Source organism: Schistocerca serialis, chromosome 7 (genome assembly GCF_023864345.2).
Source record: "Schistocerca serialis cubense isolate TAMUIC-IGC-003099 chromosome 7, iqSchSeri2.2, whole genome shotgun sequence".
Classification (NCBI taxonomy): Eukaryota; Metazoa; Arthropoda; class Insecta; order Orthoptera; family Acrididae; genus Schistocerca; species Schistocerca serialis.
In genome coordinates, this window is record NC_064644.1 from 505,195,578 (window position 1) to 505,219,298 (window position 23,721).

A 23,721-nucleotide genomic window follows, 5' to 3' on the forward strand; every position below is an offset into this window, starting at 1 on the left:
TCAACTTGATGTTCTTCATTTCAGTGTATGCATCACAGCCTGTACCATCTGGATCCTTCCTACCATCACCAACTTCTCTGAATTGCACAGGTGAGATCTCTCCCTGCAATATATCATACATTCCCACAACCCTCGTAGCCTCAACCTTTGTTAGTCATTGTCCTTTACCCACATATCCCCCTCCCTATTTCCATTTCAGCACTACACATTTACACACTCTTTTGTTCCACAAAGGCAACCACAGTTTTTTTTTACTTTTCTCCTTTCCTGCTCCTCCTTTCCCCCTGCCACCCTTCTAACCTCCCTGCTCTATCTAGTTGCCCTACACTCTCTCTGACTCATACCTGTATGCTCTCACAAGCAACACTTTACCACTTTACTATCCCCAACTCCAACCCTGCTATCCCTCCTCTTCCCAGCCTCCTTACCCTCACCATCCAGACTGCTTCTCCCATCATCTACAGTTGTAACATTCCACATGGGAAAAATATATTAAAAAACAAAGATGCTGTGACTTACCAAACTGGAAAGCACTGGTAGATAGACACAATAAAAAAACACACAAATTTCAAGCTTTCACAAAAAGGACAGGTATACACTCGCACACACACACACACACATATCCATCCGCACATATACAGACACAGGCAGACATATGTAAATGTAAAGAGGTTGGGCAGAGATGTCAGTCGAGGTGGAAGTACAGAGGCAAAGATGTTGTTGAATGACAGGTGATGTACGAGGGGCAGCAACTTGAAATTAGCGGAGGTTGAGGCCTGGTGGGTAACGGGAAGAGAGAATATATTGAAGGCCAAGTTCCCATGTCCGGAGTTCTGATAGGTTGGTGTCAGTGGGAAGTATTCAGATAACCTGGATGGTGTGACACTGTGCCAAGATGTGCTGGCCATGCACCAAGGCATGTTTAGCCACAGGGTGATCCTCTTTACCAACAACCACCGTCTGCCTGTGTCTGTTCATGCGAATGGACAGTTTCTTGCCTGTAATTCCCACATAGAAGGCTTCACAGTGTAGGCATGTCAGTTGGTAAATCACGTGGGTGCTTTCACACGTGGCTCTACCTTTGATCGTGTACACCTTCCGGGTTACACGACTGGAGTAGGTGGTGGTGGGAGGGTGCATGGGACAGGTTTTACACCGGGGGCAGTTACAAGGGTAGGAGCCAGAGGGTAGGGAAGGTGGTTTGGGGATGCATATGGAAGCATATGGAAGGGTGTGTGGTCAGCAGGAAGGGCGTGTGGTCAGCACACCCCTCTTCCAGCCACTGTCACTTTTTGTGACCAGATCTGCTATTTCTCAATCAAGTATCTCCTCAATTTGTCTCACAAGGGCTGAGTGCAACCTGCTTGCCAACAGTGCTTGGAAGACTGGGCGGACATCCATCCAAGTGCTAGCCAAGCCTGATAGCACTTAACTTCAGTCATCAAATAGGAGCTGGTGTTACCATTGTGGCAAGGACATTGGCCTTTTTAGCCAAAGCTTACTTGTTAATCAGTCTAAATGATTAATGGAAAATCTCATATAAAGATGTGAAACAAGTACTAACAAAATGATAGAGGGGCTGGCCTGTACTTAGCTCAGCTCAGTACAGCCGATAGATACACAAAAAAACAGAACCGAAAATTTACGTTCCTAGCTTTCGGAACAAATGTTCCTTCATCAGGGAGGAGAGAGGGGAAAGAAAGGGAAGATGGGAAAGTGGATTCAGTTACTCACAACCCAGGTTATGAAGCAACAGGGAAAGGAAAATAGGGAGGGTAGCAGGGATGGAGGCATGGTTGTCAGAGGGAAGCCAAAGATATTCTACTGTAAGTACTGTGCCAGCTTCAAACCAAAGGGGATGCATACAGAAGTAAAGAGGTATATAGTATAAAGATAAACACAACTATGTAGGGTGAAAAGATGTGTGAATGGCTAAAGAGGAAAGGGAAAGAGGAGAAGACTGAAGAGTAAATGGGAGTGAGGTTGTTTAACGTAGGTTCAGTCCAGGGGCATGGCGGGATGAAAGGATGTGTTGGAGTGCAAGTTCCCATCTCCGCAGTTCAGAGGGACTGGTGTTGGGTGGGAGAAGCCACATGGCACATACGGTGTAGTAGGTTCCTAGGTCCCTAGAATTATGCTGGAGGGCATGCTCCGCTACTGGGTATTGGACATCTCCTAGGCGGACAGTTCGTCTGTGTCCGTTCATGCACTCAGCCAGTTTAGTTGTTGTCATACCGATGTAAAAGGCTGTGCAGTGCAGGCATGTCAGCTGATAAATGACATGTGTACTTTCACACGTGGCCCTGCCTTGAATTGTGTATGTTTTACCAGTAGCGGGGCTGGAGTAGGTGGTTGTGGGGAGATGCATGGGGCAGGTTTTGCAGTGGGGTCGGTTACAGGGGTAGGAACTGCTGGGTAGAGAAGGTAGTCTGGGAATATTGTAGGGTTTAACAAGGATGTTATGGAGGTTAGGGGGGCGACAAAAGGCAACTCTGAGTGGTGTGGGGAGAATTTTGTCAAGGGATGATCTCCCCACACTACCCAGAGTTGCCTTTCATCGTCCCCCTAACTTCCATAACATCCTTGTTAAACCCTACAATATTCCCAGACTACCTTCTCTACCCAGCAGTTCCTACCCCTGTAACCGACCCCACTGCAAAACCTGCCCCATGCATCTCCCCACAACCACCTACTCCAGCCCCGCTACTGGTAAAACATACACAATTCAAGGCAGGGCCACGTGTGAAAGTACACATGTCATTTATCAGCTGACATGCCTGCACTGCACAGCCTTTTACATCGGTATGACAACAACTAAACTGGCTGAGTGCATGAACAGACACAGACGAACTGTCCGCCTAGGAGATGTCCAATACCCAGTAGCGGAGCATGCCCTCCAGCATAATTCTAGGGACCTAGGAACCTGCTACACCGTATGTGCCATGTGGCTTCTCCCACCCAACACCAGTCCCTCTGAACTGCGGAGATGGGAACTTGCACTCCAACACATCCTTTCATCCAGCCATGCCCCTGGACTGAACCTACGTTAAACAACCTCACTCCCATTTACTCTTCAGTCTTCTCCTCTTTCCCTTTCCTCTTTAGCCATTCACACATCTTTTCACCCTACATAGTTGTGTTTATCTTTATACTATATACCTCTTTACTTCTGTATGCATCCCCTTTGGTTTGAAGCTGGCACAGTACTTACAGTAGAATATCTTTGGCTTCCCTCTGACAACCATGCCTCCATCCCTGCTACCCTCCCTGTTTTCCTTTCCCTGTTGCTTCATAACCTGGGTTGTGAGTAACTGAATCCACTTTCCCTTCTTCCCTTTCTTTCCCCTCTCTCCTCCCTGATGAAGGAACATTTGTTCCGAAAGCTAGGAACGTAAATTTTCGGTTCTGTTTTTTGTGTATCTATCGGCTGTACTGAGCTGAGGTAAGTACTGGCCAGCCCCTCTATCACTTTGTTAGTATTTGTTTCACTTGTTAAGCAGTCTTTCTGTCATTCCTGTCTGCAGCACAACATTTTCAATATATGGCTAGCCAGAATCGAGTAACCCTCCCCAGATAATAGTATTTACTTAAAAATTTATTTTGTTTTACATTACCATACAACATTTTTGCCTCTTTGTGATGTACATTATGTGATCAAAAGTATCTGGACACCCTCAAAAACATATGTTTTTCATATTAGGTGCATTGTGCTGCCACCTACTGCAAGGTACTCCATATCAGTGATATCAGTAGTCATTACACATCATGAGAGAGTAGAATGGGGTGCTCTGAGGAACTCACGGACTTCAAATGTGGTCAGGTGATTGGGTGTCACTTGTGTCATACATCTGTATGCCAGATTTCCACACTCCTAAATATCCCTAGATCCACTGTTTCCGATGTGATAGTAAAGTGGAAACCGGAAGGGACACATACAGTGCAATGGCATACAGGACGACCTTGTCTGTTGACTGACAGAGACCGCTGTCAGTTGAAGGGGGGTGTGATGTGTAACAGGCAGACATCTACCTAGAACATCACAAAGAAATTTCAAACTGTATCAGAATAAACTGCAAGTACTATGACAGTTAGGCGAGAGGTGAGAAAACTTAGATTTCATGGTCGAGCAGCTGCTCATAAGCCATACATCACACCAGCAAATGCCAAACGGTGCCCTGTTTGGTGTAAGGAGCGTAAACATTGGGCAATTAATCAGTGTAAAAACTTTTTGTGGAGTGGCAAATCACAGTACACAATGTGGTGATCCAATGGCAGGGTGTGGGTATGGCGAATGCCCAGTGAATGTCATTTGCCAGCATGTGTAGTGCCAATAGTGAAATTCGGAGGCGGTAGTGTTATAGTGTGGTCATGTTTTTCATGGAAGGGGCTTGCACCCCTTGTTGTTTTGCATGGCACTATCACAGCACAGGCCTACATTGATGTTTTAAGCACCTTCTTGCTTCCCTCTGTTGAAGAGGAATTCAGGAATGGTGACTGCATCTTTCAAAATGATTGAGCACCTGTTCATAATGCATGGCCTGTGGTGGAGTGGTTACATGACAATAATATCCCTGTAATGGACTGGCCTGCACAGGGTCCTGACCTGAAACCTATAGAACACCTTTGGGATGTTTTGGAACACTGACTTCATAGCAGGCCTCACCGACCGGTATTGATACCTCTCCTCAGTGCAGCACTCCCTGAAAAATGGGCTGCCATTCCCCAAGAAACCTTCCAGCACCTAACTGAATGTGTGCCTGTGAGTGTGGAAGTTGTCATCAAAGCTAAGGGTGGACCAACACCATACTGAATTTCAGCATTACCAAAAGGGGGCGTCACAAAATTGTAAGTCATTTTCAGCCAAGTGTCCGGATTCTTTTGATCACATAGTATACATTAGCAATAAGTTCCAGTCAAATCATGTACAAGCTTTAAAATTTCAAATATATATTAATGAGTTTACATAACCCAGTTACATACTATGTCAAAACATTACCCATGAAGTAGATAACATTCCCTCACAAATATTGAGATCCTTGGGAGAGCCAGCCATAGCAAAACTATTCCTCCTTGTATGGACAATACATTTAACAGATCAAATACACTCAGACTTCAACCAGAATGTAAAAATGCCTATTGCAAAGATGGCAGGTGCTGATACTATTTTACCATTAGTTTAATAAGTCATAGTTTCAAAATCTGGACACGAGTTATTAAGAGAAGAATGGAAAAACTAATGGAAGCTGACCTTGGAGAGGATCAATTTAGTTCCAGAGAAATGTAGGAACATGTGAGGCAATACTGACCCCATGAGCTGCTTTAAAAGATGTTGTTGTTGTTGTCTTCAGTCTTGCGACTGGTTTGATGCAGCTCTCCATGCTACTCTATCCTATGCAAGCTTCTTCATCTCCCAGTACCCACTGCAACCTACATCCTTCTGAATCTGCTTAGTGTATTCATATCTTGGTCTCCCTCTATGATTTTACCCTCCACGCTGCCCTCCAATGCTAAATTTGTGATCCCCTGATGCCTCAGAACATGTCCTACCAACCGGTCCCTTCTTCTTGTCAAGTTGTGCCACAAACTCCTGTTCTCCCCAATTCTATTCAATACCTCCTCATTAGTTATGTGATCCTCCCATCTAATCTTCAGCATTTTTCTGTAGTACCACATTTCGAAAGTTTCTATTCTCTTCATGTCCAAACTATTTATCGTCCATGTTTCACTTCCATACATGGCTACACTCCATACAAATACTTTCAAAAATGACTTCCTGACACTTAAATCTATACTCGGTGTTAACAAATTTCTCTTCTTCAGAAAGGCTTTCCTTGCCATTGCCAGTCTACATTTTATATCCTCTCTACTTCGACCATCATCAGTTATTTTGCTCCCCAAATAGCAAAACTCCTTTACTACTTTAAGTGTCTCATTTCCTAATCTGATTCCCTCAGCAACACCTGACTTAATTTGACTACATTCCATTATCCTCGTTTTGCTTTTGTTGATGTTCATCTTATATCCTCCTTTCAAGACACTGTCCATTCCGTTCAACAGCTCTCCCAAGTCCTTTACTGTCTCTGACAGAATTACAATGTCATCTGCGAACCTCAATGTTTTTATTTCTTCTCCGTGGACTTTAATACCTGATCTGAATTTTTCTTTTGTTTCCTTTACTGCTTGCTCAATATACAGACTGAATAACATCGGGGACAGGCTACAACCCTGTCTTACTCCCTTCCCAGCCGCTGCTTCCCTTTCATCGCCCTCGACTCTTATAACTGCCATCTGGTTTCTGTACAAATTGTAAATAGCCTTTCGCTCCCTGTATTTTACCCCTGCCACCTTTAGAATGTGAAACAGAGTATTCCAGTCAACATTGTCAAAAGCTTTCTCTAAGTCTACAAATGCTAGAAACGTAGGTTTGCCTTTTCTTAATCTTTCTTCTAAGATAAGTCGTAAGGTTAGTATTGCCTCACGTGTTCCAACATTTCTACGGAATCCAAACTGATCTTCCCCGAGGTCCGCTTCTACCAGTTTTTCCATTCGTCTGTAAAGAATTCGCGTTAGTATTTTGCAGCTGTGACTTATTAAACTGGTAGTTCGGTAATTTTCACATCTGTCAACACCTGCTTTCTTTGGGATTGGAATTATTATATTCTTCTTGAAGTTTGAGGGTATTTCGCCTGTCTCATGCGTCTTGCTCACCAGATGGTAGAGTTTTGTCAGGACTGGCTCTCCCAAGGCCTTCAGTAGTTCTAATGGAATGTTGTCTACTCCCGGGGCCTTGTTTCGACTCAGGTCTTTCAGTGCTCTGTCAAACTCTTCACGCAGTATCATATCTCCCATTTCATCTTCATCTACATCCTCTTCCATTTCCATAATATTGTCCTCAAGTACATCGCCCTTGTATAAACCCTCTATATACTCCTTCCACCTTTCTGCTTTCCCTTCTCTGCTTAGAACTGGGTTGCCATCTGAGCTCTTGATATTCGTACAAGTGGTTCTCTTCTGTCCAAAGGTCTCTTTAATTTTCCTGTAGGCAGTATCTATCTTACCCCTAGTGAGACAAGCCTCTACATCCTTACATTTGTCCTCTAGCCATCCCTGCTTAGCCATTTTGCACTTCCTGTCGATCTCATTTTTGGGACGTTTGTATTCCTTTTTGCCTGATTCATTCACTGCATTTTTATATTTTCTCCTTTCATCAATTAAATTCAATATTTCTTCTGTTACCCAAGGATTTCTACTAGCCCTCGTGTTTTTACTTAACTGATCCTCTGCTGCCTTCACTATTTCATCCCTCAGAGCTACCCATTCTTCTTCTACTGTATTTCTTTCCCCCATTCCTGTCAATTGTTCCCTTATGCTCTCCCTGAAACTCTGTACAACCTCTGGTTCTTTCAGTTTATCCAGGTCCCATTTCCTTAAATTCCCACCTATTTGCAGTTTCTTCAGTTTCAATCTACAGTTCATAACCAATAGATTGTGGTCAGAGTCTACATCTGCCCCTGGAAATGTCTTACAATTTAAAACCTGGTTCCTAAATCTCTGTCTTACCATTAAATAATCTATCTGATACCTTCTAGTATCTCCAGGATTCTTCCATGTATAAAACCTTCTTTTATGATTCTTGAACCAAGTGTTAGCTATGATTAAGTTATGCTCTGTGCAAAATTCTACCAGACGGCTTCCTCTTTCAGTTCTGTCCCCCAATCCATATTCACCCACTATGTTTCCTTTTCTCCCTTTTCCTACTCTCGAATTCCAGTCACCCATGACTATTAAATTTTCGCCTCCCTTCACTACCTGAATAATTTCTTTTATCTCATCATACATTTCATCAATTTCTTCATCATCTGCAGAGCTAGTTGGCATATAAACTTGTACTACTGTAGTAGGCATGGGCTTCATGTCTATCTTGGCCACAATAATGCGTTCACTATGCTGTTGGTAGTAGTTACCCGCATTCCTATTCTTTTTATTTATTATTAAACCTACTCCTGCATTACCCCTATTTGATTTTGTATTTATAACCCTGTATTCACCTGACCAAAAGTCTTGTTCCTCCTGCCACCGAACTTCACTAATTCCCACTATATCTAACTTCAACCTATCCATTTCCCTTTTTAAATTTTCTAACCTACCTGCCTGATTAAGGGATCTGACATTCCACACTCCGATCCGTAGAACGCCAGTTTTCTTTCTCCTGATAACGACGTCCTTTTGAGTAGTCCCCACCCAGAGATCCGAATGGGGGACTATTTCACCTCCGGAATACTTTACCCAAGAGGGCGCCATCACCATTTAACCATACAGTAAAGCTGCATGCCCTCGGGAAAAATTACGGCTGTAGTTTCCCCTTGCTTTCAGCCGTTCGGAGTACCAGCACAGCAAGGCCGTTTTGGTTAGTGTTGCAAGGCCAGATCAGTCAATCATCCAGACTGTTACCCCTGCAACTACTGAAAAGGCTGCTGCCCCTCTTCAGGAACCACACATTTGCCTGGTCTCTCAACAGATACCCCTCTGTTGTGGTTGCCATCTGAGGCACACAAGCCTCCCCACCAACGGCAAGGTCCATGGTTCATGGGAGTAGGTTTATAGCATTCGCAGAGTTAGAAAAATCATTTGACAATGTGGACTAAGCTACACTCTTTGAAATTTTGAAGGTAGCAGGGATGAAATATGGGGACTAAAAGATTATTTACAACATGCAGAGAAACCAGACTGCAATTGTAAGAGTTGAAGGCATGACAGGGAAGCTGTAGTTGAGAAGAAAATGAGACAAAGTTGTAGCTTAAACCCAATGTTATTCAATCTATAGATTGAGCAAGTTGTGAAGGAAACCAAGGGGAAATTTGGAAAGGAGATTAAAATTCAGGGAGAAGAAAGAAACTTTGCAGTTTACTGATGGCATTGTAATTCCATCAGAGATGGCTGAGGACTTGAAAGATAATTTAAATGGAATGGACAGTATCTTGAACAGAGGCTATTAGATGAGTATTAATAAAAGTACAACAAAGGTAATGGAATATAGTTGAATTAAATGAGGCAATGTACAGGGAATTACACTAGGAAATAAGACACCAAAGTAATTGATGAGTTTTGCTGTTTGTGTAGTAAAATAACTTATAATGGCCAAAGTAGAGAAAATATAAATTAGAAAGGCTGGAAATAGCAAGGAAAGCCTTTCTGAAAAACAGGAATTCATAAACATCTAATAGAAATTTAAGTGTCGGGATATATTTTCTGAAGATATTTGTTTGCAATATAGTCATGTATGGAAGTGAAACATGGACAATAGGTAATCAAGCCAAGAAGGGACTACAAGCTTTTGAAATGTGGTGTTATAGCAGAATTCTGAAGATTAGATGGTTAGACTGAATAACAGATGAGGAGATGCTGAATTGATTTGGCGAAAAAAACAAATTTATAACACAAAATGAGTACAAGAAGATGCTAGTTGATATGAAATATCCTGAGACAGTAAGCAATTGTCAAATTGGCAATGGAAGGAAGTGTGGAGGGGGGGAGGGGGGGGGGGGGTAGAAATTGTAGAGGGAGACCAAGGTATGAATACAAATGAATGTCTGTTGCCAGTGTTACACAAAGATGAAGAGGCTTACATAGGACAGACTAGAGGGAGAGCTTGTGATATTCGCTATTTTTGGCTTCATTAAAAGAGCAAATAGTTAATAGTTTCAGCCAGAAGGCATATACTTGTTTATAAAGAATGATTAATGTATAATAAGGCGTCGCATAGTGACAGTGGAATTTCCTAAATAATGTAATTCGTCGTCTCTGGGTGGCAATATAGACAGAAAAATACGGATAGATATGCGATCCTTCACTATTTTGTTCGCTGGAGAACAAATGACGCCTTGAGCGCTAAAGACTTGTACTGTTTTTCTTAAGTAAGATGGATGCAGATTTGTGGCAGTCTGATCTAATTTTTACTAAATGTATAAAAACGAGTAACGTCTAAGTTTGAGTGACGTGTAAAAAAAAGAAGAACTGTTATAACTTATCATGACGACGCACGGGTGACTCAAAAGGACAATGGCTGTATAAAACAGCGCTCAATGGACATGAAACGGACATCAAAATCTACCGTCATTGTAGTACTAAGCTTAAGGTACGATATATGTTTTAGTTATAATAAATATATGTTCTGGAAATATTGAATCAGTTAGCAGTGCTCATTCCTATCATCTCCTCAGTGTTATTTTCATTTTAATTATGCATTTTGCTAAGATTACAGACACCAAGATCAGCAGTCCAATGTGCGTGTTACATTGATAAAAAGTAAACTGTTTTATCGTCTTCTTGCATCAGCTTTAATATTGATTTCCCTTTTGTGTGATGTTACAGTTGTTTTTGCGCCTTTAAGAACTTTCTGGTCCCTTAGGAAATTGTTTTGTCATTACAATAACTTCACAACCGGGTATGATCATACCTATGATCATGAAGTAATTAGAAAGACGATAATGCAATTTCTTAATCAATAGCACGCTAGCTGTGACTGCTTCAAGCCACGAGAAACTGCAAGTAAAGACTATTCACATTTCATCATGCAATATTTTATGACAATGGTCAATCCATGATTCTTATACCACTTGTGATTGATAAAACAGTAAGCGAAATCTCGAACTCCAACTTTTCAGTTGAATAACAACATCACTTTTATTTTGTTACATCACAAGCTGCAGCAAAACAATTGCATCATCTGCATTAAGTCTTAAGTTACTATTATCATTATCTGATACCTCATTGCCGGCCATTGTGGCTGAGCGGTTATAGGCACTTCAGTCTGGTACCGTGCGACCACTACAGTTGCAGGTTCAAATCCTGTGTCAGGCATGGTTGTGTGTGATGTCCTTAGGTTAGTTAGGTTTCAGCAGTTCTAAGTTCTAGGGGCTCAGAGCCATTTGAACCATTTGATACCTCATTAAATATGCAGCATGAACAGCCAGGGTCCCCAAAATACTTCCTTGGAACACTTTTAAAGTTATTTCTACACCTGTTAATGACACTACCTTGTTTGGCACCCAATACATTCTCATTTTCATCAATAAGTATCCATGTGATACTGACTCAAATGCTTTTTGCAAATCAAGAAATACTGTGTCTATGTGATTGCCCTGAATCATGGCTTTCAGTGTGCCGTGTGAGAAAAGTTGGGCTTCACATGATCAATGTTCTTGGGATTTTGTTTGAGATAACTCATTACATTCACCTGATGATAAATTTATGTTAATAGATGTGGTATGTATCTCATAGTAACTGATAATAATATTTGTACACTACAATTTCTTAAAAAGTCAATGAGTATTTTGTTAAGTTTTCACATTCTCTGATGTGGGCATACTGGTGATGTTAGATGGTAATTAGTGTTTCAATTTGATTAGTTTCTTGCACGACGTAACCTGATGATCACCATAGCAATCACATGAATATGTAATTTGAATCACTTTCTGATGGGCAATTTCAGATGTCCCTAACACCTATCCTGTAAAGGTGATGGGAAGTTTCCATGAAGGATATGCATTTTTCATAACTGACATTGGACATCAACTTTCACATGCTGAATCCAAAAAAATGACATGTTGAACATTGAATCCATAAAAAGTGATTTTCTGGGGCACTCTTCTTTTCATAGATTATGTGCCTTCATTTAAATCTTAGGGATGTGGTCAGATGCTTTCAAGTCCAGGTAAGTAAATGCCTGATGTGAGTTGCAACCATTGTGAGTAGGTTTACATACTCATTTTGTTGGAGGCCTTGATTTGATAGAATCCAGAGAAAGTTAACCAGAGTTACAACAATGCATCAACTCAACCAACTTATTCATTATCTTTGTAAGATTAATGTTTTTCTCCCTCTGTACTGCTGCAATGTTGAGAGCTAATAATATATCTTTATTGAACAAACTAGAAAAAATCTGTGGATACATCGGGCCATCTACATTAAAGAAATAGAGAACCATTTTTTTCTTTTTCTCAAGAAAGCATCAAAAGAAGGAGATATATTTTCTTTGTATCTGACATTTTATTGTGAGACATTCACTGATGTGAGTACTGCACTGAGATCCTGTTTATATTCTACAGTAACTTGGGAACAAGATGAAGAAACTGGAGAGTTAGATGCATTAATACAAGCATTTACAAACTTAAAGTAGTAAAGGAGTTTTGCTATTTGGGGAGCAAAATAACTGATGATGGTCAAAGTAGAGAGGATATAAAGTGTAGACTGGCTATGGGAAGGAAAGCGTTTCTGAAGAAGAGAAATTTTTTAACATCGAGTATAGATTTAAGTGTCAGGAAGTCGTTTCTGAAAGTATTTGTATGGAGTGTAGCCATGTATGGAAGTGAAACATGGACGATAAATAGTTTAGACAAGAAGAGAATACAAGCTTTCAAAATGTGGTGCTACAGAAGAATGCTGAAGATCGGATGGGTAGATCACATAACTAATGAGGAGGTATTGAATAGGATTGGGGAGAAGAGAAGTTTGTGGCACAACTTGACTAGAAGAAGGGATCAGTTGGTAGGACATGTTCTGAGGCATCAAGGGATCACCAAGTTCGTATTGGAGGGCAGCGTGGAGGGTAAAAATCGTAGAGGGAGACCAAGAAATGAATACACCAAGCAGATTCAGAAGGATGTAGGTTGCAGTAGGTACTGGGAGATGAAGAAGCTTGCACACGATAGAGTAGCATGGAGAGCTGCATCAAACCAGTCTCAGGACTGAAGACCACAACAACAACAACAACAACAACAACAACAACAAACTTTGTTTCCCATTCGTGTATACTGCAATGTCTGTGTCTAGTACTTGCTCTAAACCATACCAAAATGCTGGACCCATTAGTGAAACCATATGAAAACTGTTTTTGAACTCAGAGTAATTTGGTATCGCTGACTCTGTGATATGGCTGTGGGCTTGTCTTTAGGTACTAGAAGTCACTACATCTGACAAACCGCTACCAAACTGCTGTCATACAATTCTGGTCTCATTAATCAAATAATAAAATCTTGTCCATCTATGGCATTTCAGATGCATCTATGGCATGTCTTGCTATATGAGGATCAAATCCCTGTAGCATTTCTCATTATTCTTTTACAGCACTTGAACAGAGTATTTTCAGAATTCCCTGAGATGCTTCAGAAAATACTCTGTACTGCTGCAGTGTTGAGAGCTAATAATACATCTTTATTGAACAAACTAGAAAAAAATCTGTGGATAAATGGGGCCACCTACACTACAGAAATAGAGAACCATTTTTTTTTTCTTTTTCTCAAGAAAGTATCAAAAGAAGGAGATATATTTTCTTTGTATGACATTTTATTGTGAGACATTCATTGATGTGTGTACTGCACTGAGATCCTCTTTATATTCTACAGTAACTTGGGAACAAGATGAAGATCCTGGAGAGTTAGATGCATTAATACAAGCATTTGCAAAATTTGTTTCTCATTTGTGTGTACTGCAATGTCTGGGGTTACTACTTGCTTTAAGCCATACCAAAATGCTGGACCCATTAGTGAAACCATATGAAAACTGTTTTTGAACTCAGAGTAATTTGGTATCGCTGACTCTGTGATATGGCTGTGGGCTTGTCTTTAGGTACTAGAAGTCACTACATCTGACAAACTGCTACCAAAATGCTGTCATACAATTCTGGTCTCATTAATCAAACAATAAAACCTTGTCCATCTATGGCATTTCAGGTGCATCTATGGCATGTCATGCTATATGAGGATCAAATCCCTGTAGCATTTCTCATTATTCTTTTAAAGCACTTGAACAGAATATTTTCACAATTCCCTGAGATGCTTCAGAAAATACTAATACTTTCAAACCAAACTAATACTTTCAAACAATGCGCAGGAATAGTACATTGAATCTAGACGGATGAAGATATGTACAATATATTTTGATCTGCCTTTGTCACTTCTCACTGTAGCTGCATCACTGTTGCTGCATCTGTAGCACAGGGATAGTTACTAATCCAGAGAGGGAATCTTCAGAATCGATCTTACCAAGGTTGTGTCGGCTAAGGCTCCAGCTATTGAACAACCAGCTCACCTTTTTTCTAGGAGTGCTACTCTTGCAAGTTTTGCAGGAAAACATCTGTGGAGTTTGGAAGGTACAAGACAAGGTTCTGGCAGAAGTAAAGCTGTGAGGATGGGTTGTGAGTAATGCTTGAGTAGCTCAGTTGGTAGAGCACTTACCCATGAAAGGCAAAGGTCCCACGTTCGAGTCTCAGTATGGCATACATTTTTAATCTGCCAGGAAGTTTCATAGTAGCACACACTACACTGCAGAGTGAAAATTTCGTTCCAGCTCACCACCTGCTTGTTTCCAACCCATGGTCATACAGGAAATACTTGCCCTAGATGATGAAGTTTCCATCTGAGTCAAGGCATTGTTCTGTGGCAACATTTTGAGAAGTTTTCTACTCATCATCTGCAGGCAAAGTGTCGGGTTCCTGATCATTGTGTGCCTTGATAGCTACTGGACCAAAGGTTCCTCTGCCTCATCTGCAATGTCTGTGCCAATTGTGGGCCTCGAGATGGAGTGTCACGGACAGTAGCACGGAGAGCTGTGGACAGTGGTGGGTGCGAACTCACAGTGTGCTGGAGGGTCCAGGCATCATGTCCTGGTGCTACCTATCTATTCCATCTGCTGCCTTCATCACCTTGACATCAGAGAACACTCTTGGCATATTCTTGCAACTGCTGCAACCCAAGCAGAGCTCAGCTGGAAACTGCTATCCCAGTTGACAAGGTAATCGTCCACTGCCTCTTTGGTGATCAAATGCCATAACCCATTTGCTTAGCACAGCCCCTTGGTCTGTTCAAAGTTAAACATATGACCTTCACTGAGGCTGTGCACTATAACTGTAGATTTGTCCATTTGGCCAAGGCAAACACTTCTCACATGTTCTAAGTGGTGCTGTGTCTAGTCAATGTATTGTTTTCTTGCAACTGATGCTATAGACTCCAGGTGTCTTAGTCCTAATTTGTCTTCCACTGAGCTGAGCATATTTCTGACTTTAGCTGATAAACAGAAAATGGTTCTGATATTTTTCTCCAAAATCCTGGCAGTCTTGGCCATAGGTGGTCCAGCATAAGGAAGGAATGCAGCATTGAACATGCAACTACCCTCTGATACTACCAAAGAGGTGAGGAGAGAGACCCGCAGGATCCTTGACAAAGCAAAAATATTGAAAACTAACATCTCTCTGGCAGAACACAGGGCAATATGTTACCTCTGAAAAGATGAAGACACAGTCATCCTAGTAGTTGATAAAGGCAATGTAATGGTACTGCTACAATCAGTTGGTTACTGGGAGAAGATTGTGATGTGTGACGCAATTACAAGATCCATCCTACAAGCAAGTAGAAAAGGATCCTACAACAGTGACGACAAGGAAGACCATTTCACCTCTCCACAACTCAGGAATGGACAAGAATATGGTCAGAGGCATGTCCTCCAGAGCACTGTTATCACCACAGTTGTATGGCCTCCCAGCGATACACAAGAAGGGAGTTCCACTAAGTCCAACTACTAAAGGCTCTTATGGGTCACTGTTCACACCATGTCAAAAAATCAATGGAGTCTGTGAAGGTGCTTCAAGAAATGTATCTGGACAGGGGTGACCTCCTGGTCAGCTTGGCTGTCATGTTTCCTTTCACACAGGTACCCCTAGATGATTCCTTGACATTCTGGGGAGCCACTTTCCCCATGACACTGTAGAAGTGTTCCACCACACACTCACTACCACCTATTTCCATTGTGGTGGAAAGTTCTACCAACAGTTACATGGAGTTGCCACAAGATCCCCCCTGGTGCCAGGCATCACAATTCACTTCAAGGAAATCGCTCTTGAAACTGCATTCCTGAAACCAGATGTGTTCTGCCAGTACGTGAATGACATATTCATGGTTTGGCCAGGAGAATATAAAGTTCACTATGGAGGTAGATGCCTACCTTTCCTCAATATCCCGATAAAGGAGAAAACTGATGGCACACTGAGACATTCTCTCTACAGAAAAAAAGATGCACATGGACCTGTACCTAAATTCCCGTAGCTTCGGGAAATCTTTCACAGGAATGGCTACTGGAAGACACAGATAAGACATGCTCTCCAGCCAAACAAGAAGAAGAATGTAGGTGATCCAGAAGAAGATACAAAGCATCTGGCATTCCTTCTATATGCTGGACCACCCAGAGCCAAGATTGCCATGATTTTGGAGGAGACTAAAATCAGAATCATTATCCATTCAACAGCTAAAATCAAAAATGTTCTTGCCTCAGTGAAAGACGAATTAGGACTACAGGCACCTGGAGTCTATAGCATCAGTTGTGAATGTGTTATGGTTCAAATGGCTCTGAGCACTATGGGACTTAACTTCTAAGGTCATCAGTCCCCTAGAACTTAGAACTACTTAAACCTAACTAACCTAAGGACATCACACACATCCATGCCCGAGGCAGGATTCGAACCTGCGACCGTAGCGGTCGCGCGGTTCCAGACTATAGCGCCTTTAACCGCTTGGCCACCACGGCCGGCTGTGAATGTGTTAACAATACATTGGCCAGATGCAGCATTGCACTTTGCAGTGCCACTTAGAAAATGTGAGAAGTGTTGGCTTGGCTTGGCCTCAACAAAGGTCATATATTTAACTTTGAACAGATCAAGGTGCACAGCCATGGAAACAGGTTCTGGGACTTGATCATCGAAGAGACAGTGGAGATAATGGGTCCACGATGTCCTTGTCAACTGGGATAGTGGTTTCCAGTTGACCTCCGCACATGTTGCGGTGGTTGCAAGATTACACCAAGAGTGCTCTTATGTGAAGGTGATGAAGGTAGCAGATGGAACAGACACACAGTGCCAGTACATGATGCCTAGACCCTCCAGCAAATTGTGAATTCCCCCCCCCCCCCTACTCCACCACCACTGTCCATGGCTATCCCCATCACTGTACATGATTCCCCTTCTGGAGGTGAATGACTGGCATGCCTGTTGCAGACGAGACAGAGGAGCCTTTGGTCCACCGATTATAAAGACACACAATCCACATTAATCCAACACTTCATCTAAAGATGACGCATTGAAAATTTATCAAAATGTTGCTGCAGAATGACACCTTGACACAGGAGATAACCCGAGAAAACATCCTTGTCGAGATTTGTCAAGAATAGCTGCATTTCCTTATGCCTGACGCAGAGACTATCGACCATTTTCCCATTTTGGTGGCAGTCATAGGTACATTTTTTACCCTTCTTGAAAAGAGCATGATCCCTTTCAGTGATCAAGGAGAGATTGTCCCAAAGATGTCAAAATGTCAAAATATATGCTATCAGAACCAAGTTAACAGCTGAATTCTTTACATTTTGTTCTTTGCAATACTGAGAAAAGTAACCAGCAACTGCATCCATAAGCTTTTCTCTTAGGAATTATCTACAGGCTGTGACAGAGGAAGAAATGCAAATATTGAGAATGCATCAACAAAAGATTTCTGAAGAAAAATTTGGTTATGAGGGTGACTCGTGTATGGAGTGTGTAGCGACCCAGCTACAAATGACTAACAAAATTAAGACCTAACCTGTTATGTTATCTAGTTCAGGTATGAATCAAGCCGTATGTAGTGATTGTGACTCAGTCCTACCACTAAATTTTCGTCAAACTACCATAAAACACTGAGTCAATCCTGCTCATTGCAAATCTAATGTGGTGTGGAAAAAAATACTCTCTGATTTCTGCAAACAAAAGTTTATGCGTACACAGTTAAGTACAGTACAACTGCATGCATATATGGTTATGATGACGTGGCAGTAGGTCAATTACTTCTAAGTGAAAACACAGTGCTCAGTCTGCATATATTGCACCAGTCAGGTGTAAGCAGCTCTGCTGTCATTGGCTGTTACATTCCGACTAATAAAGGATGTCACAATTTGAACAAATACAATGCCTACATAACAGCAAATTAAATTTCCTCACGGAAATTATGGTGCACACATGTTTCATTCTCACCCAAAAGATACTTAAAATAGCAGGTGGTGGCAGAAGCACTAAAATTATGAATGAGAGAAATAGGCATAGGATTGGAAACAACTACACTGATGGAGGTCAGCAATGTCTACATTAATAACAAAATTTCACTAACATAAATGTTATGTTACAAAAGAAGCAAATTAAAGATTATTTTCATTCAAAATAGGCAGTTCACAATTTTAATAGTTTTTTTAGTCTTTAACAAGAGCTAAAGCAGTTATCCTTATCCGTTATGATGCAGGCGGTGAAGTGCAATGTCATCAGCAGCTTATTGTTGCAGGCAGCGTGTTGAAATCAGCTCTTTCGTATGTAGATGCTGCAAATGATTTATCTCATGTGGAATTTTACTGTCCACTCAGCCACGATTTCGTCAGTTGCATATTATAGGCCAGTGGATAGTTGGACATTGTTACAGTTGTTGCCAACATTCAGCTTTGTACGAGCGATTTGTTATGTCTCTCATGCACAACACTGAAGTAACACAGTTTAGTAGAGGGTTTTAAAGTTATTTCAATTGTGGAATTACAGTCTGTTCGTTTACCACACCACTAAATTGACCATGAACTGGCCACGGCTGGTTCTAACATGCATACTCATAATGAACAGTTTCTATACGCCTGTGGCACAATTAACAGTTCATGCACATAGTAGTCAGCAACAGTGTGAATATGCATTGAAACAATAAAGTATTTAAAATGCACACGACAGTCACAGCGAACATAGTTCTTTCCAGAACATTGTAACTACAATGTCATCTATCCACAGCTACATTGTTGTACTTACCCGACACAGTTCATTTAGTGTTTTTACACAGTCTAACTTCTCTGTCCACTTTAAATGTTTTTACATTCCATTACAGGAAGGAGCAGAAATGCATCTCATCATTAATCAGCTTCATTCCCACCGATTGTTTCACGACATGACATAGTCAGCACACTTTTAACTTCCTTCTGCCTTCACACTACAAAACATGAGTGCAACACATGCTCTACTCACACTGCTTGACCCCCACAATCAATATTCTGGTCACTCTTGCTCTGCTCATACAATATCTCAGTATACATTTAACTTTACAAATTCATTCCAATCAAAATTAATGCAATAAATGAAAAATGAAGAAACAAAATATTTTACATATTCAACAGACAAGAAAACCTAATTACCAATGTCCAAAATGGAGGTAATATCAGTCGCATATTATTACTTTCAACAAACAATTACTCATTACATTACAGAACAAAATAAACAATATGATATATCACCAGAAATTCATGTCAACTATGAGAAAAGAAAGAAAGCAAGAAAGAAAAACAGAAAAAAACTTCTCATATAGGCTGCAACTAGCAATGTCTTAACATTTTCCAGTAAGTGCTACTTTTAACTGTTGCACCCACCAGTCATGCAGATTGTGTACAGTATTGCTCACCATCTGATGATTGTCAAAGACTTTTCCTTTTGCAAAACTCCCTTGCACACTGTTATTGTGTCTGTCAGCTAAATTCTACACCATTGTCCTTCAGAAGTAGAATCCTACAAGAGAATCAATGTTTCTATTGACAAGGCAAGGGTCCCAAGTTCAAGTTTCAGTCTAGCACACAGTTTTAATCTGCCAGGAAGTTTCAAAAATTGTCAGCATTTGAAAATATAACATGGATAAATAAAAAAATCTACTCACCAATCAGCAGCATGAAAAAATACATAAAAAGTGTGGAGACATGAGAGCTTCCAGATCTAGTGGCTTCTGCTGCTGTAGCCACACATGTAGTCCACCAACATAACAGGCTGGTCCAGAGGGTTGCTGAAGCACCCACTATGTCTTCAATAACCTAACAAAAAAGGTCCCAGGTGAAAACATCAACCCAGTGTGTTTTCATGGGCAACTCTAGCAGCTACCTCTGTGAACAGTGATGCCTGTTTCACCAATAGGCAATGTCTGCATCACCACTAGAAAGCAAGGCGATCAAGGCATAACATGTTTCCACTGTGTCAAACCATGGAAACTCCAGGTTAGAATGTCAAAAATATAAGGAAAAGATAGATTGCTACTCACCATAAGGATAACAAACTGAGTTGCAGATCAACACAATGAGAAGACAGTTACACATTTAGCTTTTGGCCAAAGTCTTCTTCAGAAAAGGAAACACACACACACACACATTCACTCAAGAGAGGACACCTCACACACACACACACACACACACCACACACACACACATGGCCACCTCTCTCTCTCACACACACACACACACACACACACACACACACATGGCCACTGCCATCTCCCGCAGTTTGGGCTGAAATGAAACTGTCATGTAGAAGTGGCACTCGTAGTTGTGGAAAATAAGATGCAAAAATACACAAGGATGAGGGAGGAAGTAGGATCACTAGGAATTATTATAATTATCGATGGGAAGAATTTGGGGCATCAGATGCTGCATCAACAATCTGCACTGTCATGTAGCCATATGTTGTGCATGTATGGGATCATTGATACAATGTGGCTCAGAAGTATGTGAGGCTTGGAAGGCAGTGAATAAACAGAGGAAAGAAGAGAATGAATGGACATAGAGTCAGTGATAGTTGCTTTCTGGTCCAAGCTGCTAGAGATAGCAGTCATGTGTGTGTGATGTGTGCTTGCTTGTGTGAATGGATGTGTGCATGTTTCCTTTTCTAAAGAAGGCCATATTTTTATTGGGGCTGTCTGCAACTCAACAAGTCATCTTTACACTGAGAAGCAGTCTGTCTTTTCCTTATGTATCCACAATGTCAAGTGCCCACAAGTAGCCCATGTTGTATTCCACTGCCAGCACAATATTTAGGCTACCATGTGGCCCTGACACAGCAGTTTGGATTTCACAGCCAAACCTAGGTGAAGTCTCCAGCCAACAAACCAAGAACAACTTCCAATCACCAATCCAGGACAACTTTGCCTGTGCTGTCCCCATGAGCAGCCAGCCAATCAATAACAAGCCTCCATCTCACTGATTATGGTCCCTGCAGACTCTGGCACTCGGACTTGATGTCTGCGGTTCATTGACACCATTATGGACACCTCCACTTTTGCAGCTTCTAGGGGCAGCCTGCCAGTCAACAATGAACCTCTGCTGCCAACCTCAGTCTCTCAGGACTCAGGCACCACAATTTGGTGATCGCTGGTTCACTGGCTTTTCTACATTAAACTCGGACAGCCATTCTAGGCATGGTTTACCTTGACTTGCAAACTGTACAGTCAAAACTCCACACTAATTGTGGTTTGCTCCAGATATATTACTCTCCTTCTTGTCATTTTGTCATCCAGTTCTAGCAACAGTCATTCAGAATAAAGTGAGTCTTGTTTTGTGTCTATCTGGAGCCTTATCTTGTTGTGTCAGCTCGCATAAGGACACCAATCAGTAAGAAAATAAAAGATAAAAGGGAGCAAAGAAAAGGAATAGTTACTGAAAAACAATGCTGAGACAACATAAATTATTGTACATATAGGTCAAGTGGTTTCCAAGAACCAAGCACATGTAGTACAGGAAGTTCCCATCTGCAAAGTTCTGAAAAACTGGTGTCAGGAGGGAGAAGGCAAATGCCATGTGTAGTGAAACAGGCACTGACATCATGATTGTCATGCTGTAGAGTTTATTCTTCAACAGAATTCTGAGTGTTGACATTATTCACCCTCTGCCTATGCCCATTCAGTCTTAATGATAACTTGAAGGTAGCCGTGCCCAACGTAAAAGGTTGAACACTATTTACGTAAAAGTTGGTACATGACTTATTATTTCACAGGTGGCTCTTGCACTGATAGTACATGTTTCACCAGTTATAGGAGGATGTGTGGAATAATCGGATCTACTGCTGGATGTTTGTGTCATTCTGGCACAATATTTCGGCCACGTAACTCGTTGCATTCTTCAGGTGCTACCTGAGACTCAGGTAGCACCTGAAGAAGGTAATGAGTTACATGGCCGAAATATTGTGCCAGAGCGACACAAACATCCAGCAGTAGACCCGATTATTCCACATGTCAAGATCTCACCGGAGGATGCATTGGACAAGTCTTACAATGGGGATGGTTCAGGGGTAGGAGCATTAGAGTAGGAAAATTGGTGCAAAAGGATAATGGTGTCTAATCAAGATATTGCAGATATTAGAGGGCAACAACAAGCTGTTCTAGATGAAGAGGGCAAAATATCAGACAGAATGGACCTCATGTCAGGGCAGGATTTTAGTAAGTCATGGCCCTGTCAAGTAGCTAATTAACAGTTTCAAGACCAGGATGGTACTGAGTAACAAGAGATGTATTCCTAAGTTGTTTTTTGGAGTACCAGGATTGGTTTTCGTGGCCTGAGAAATCGGCTATTGAACTGAGTTTGTGAAACAATTATTTACAGGGAAGGCAGAGTTGAGAATGGTGGTGTGTTGCTATGAAGGATCTGCATCTGAACAAATGCCAATGCTTCATGGGACAGAATGTCTGATGACAAAGAAAAGATGACAACTGTAAAATTGAAGTACTAGTGTTTGTATGTTTAATGTGAACATAAATATGTAGTTGATCCTCAGTGAAGGTGCGGTCAACATCATGGATGGTGGCATGAGATTTGGAATAGAACCATGTGAAATTTAATTAGGAGATTCTAAAAATTTCAGCAGGTCAGCCCTCACTATGAGCCTGTTTGGCAAAGATATCATCAATGTGTCTAAACCAAATCAGGGGCAGACATATAAACAGATCATGGGTATGGCCACAGCTAACAGGATGGTTCCTTCCTGAGTCAGCCTTTCCATGGGTCTCTTGGAGGGTGCTTCCCTGTGATCCATAAATCTTCAGCCCCTGTTCTGGTTTAGGTATGTGGGCATTTGGCAGTGGTGAGTATGCAGGAGAATATTCAGATGCTGTTGTCATGAATTAGACCGGTTATTGAAGTGATTACATATAAAATAGTCACAGAGTGCTTAACATCACAGATATACCACACCATGTCATACAGGAAAACAGAAAGACAAAGATAACAATTTGTATAAGCATAAACACTTGTTCATTGTTTCTATTATCAATTGGTGCTCGATGTTGATCTCATCAATTGATGCTGCCACAGCTACATTGATGACATCTTTGCCATATCGACTCATAGTGAGGTAGACCTGTTAAAATTTTCGAAATCTCGAAGCATATTCTCCCACTTAAATTTCACTTGGTCTTATTCCATGTCTCATGACACTTTTCTTTATGACAACCTCATCCTTACTGAGATATACACTTCTGTTTACATTAAACCCACAAATGAACAACTGCACTACTGCTTAAATTTTGACATTTGCCATATTTTCATGTCAAATGTTTCCTCCCGTACACCCATGGCATTTGAGGCAAACATATTTGTTCAGATGAAGACTTTTTACAACAGTACACTACCATTCTCACCTAAGTCTTCACTGTTCATAATCATCCCACTACTCTCGTTCAAAAGCAACTTTCCTGGGCAATCACATTCAATCACAGAGCTGGTGATCCCTCCAAAAAAAAAAACTTTGGAGTAAATTTCTTGTCACTCCATACTATCTGTTCTTGAATGTATTAATCAGCTATTTTAAAAGGATTATGACTTCCTAAATTCTCGCCCAGAAAATGAGATACATTCTGACTGATATATTGCCCAAATTAC

At 41.3% G+C, this 23,721-nt stretch overlaps 1 long non-coding RNA gene across 1 annotated transcript in view; it reads right to left on the minus strand.

The window, feature by feature from the left end:
• Positions 1-23,721, minus strand: part of LOC126412060 (uncharacterized) — a 105,690-nt gene that overhangs the window by 74,646 nt on the left and 7,323 nt on the right. The window contains exons 2-3 of the long non-coding RNA XR_007575220.1: positions 19,743-19,893; positions 19,494-19,597 (exon numbers count right to left, since the gene is read on the minus strand). This is a non-coding gene — a long non-coding RNA (uncharacterized LOC126412060). The remainder of the gene's footprint in view (positions 1-19,493; positions 19,598-19,742; positions 19,894-23,721) is intronic.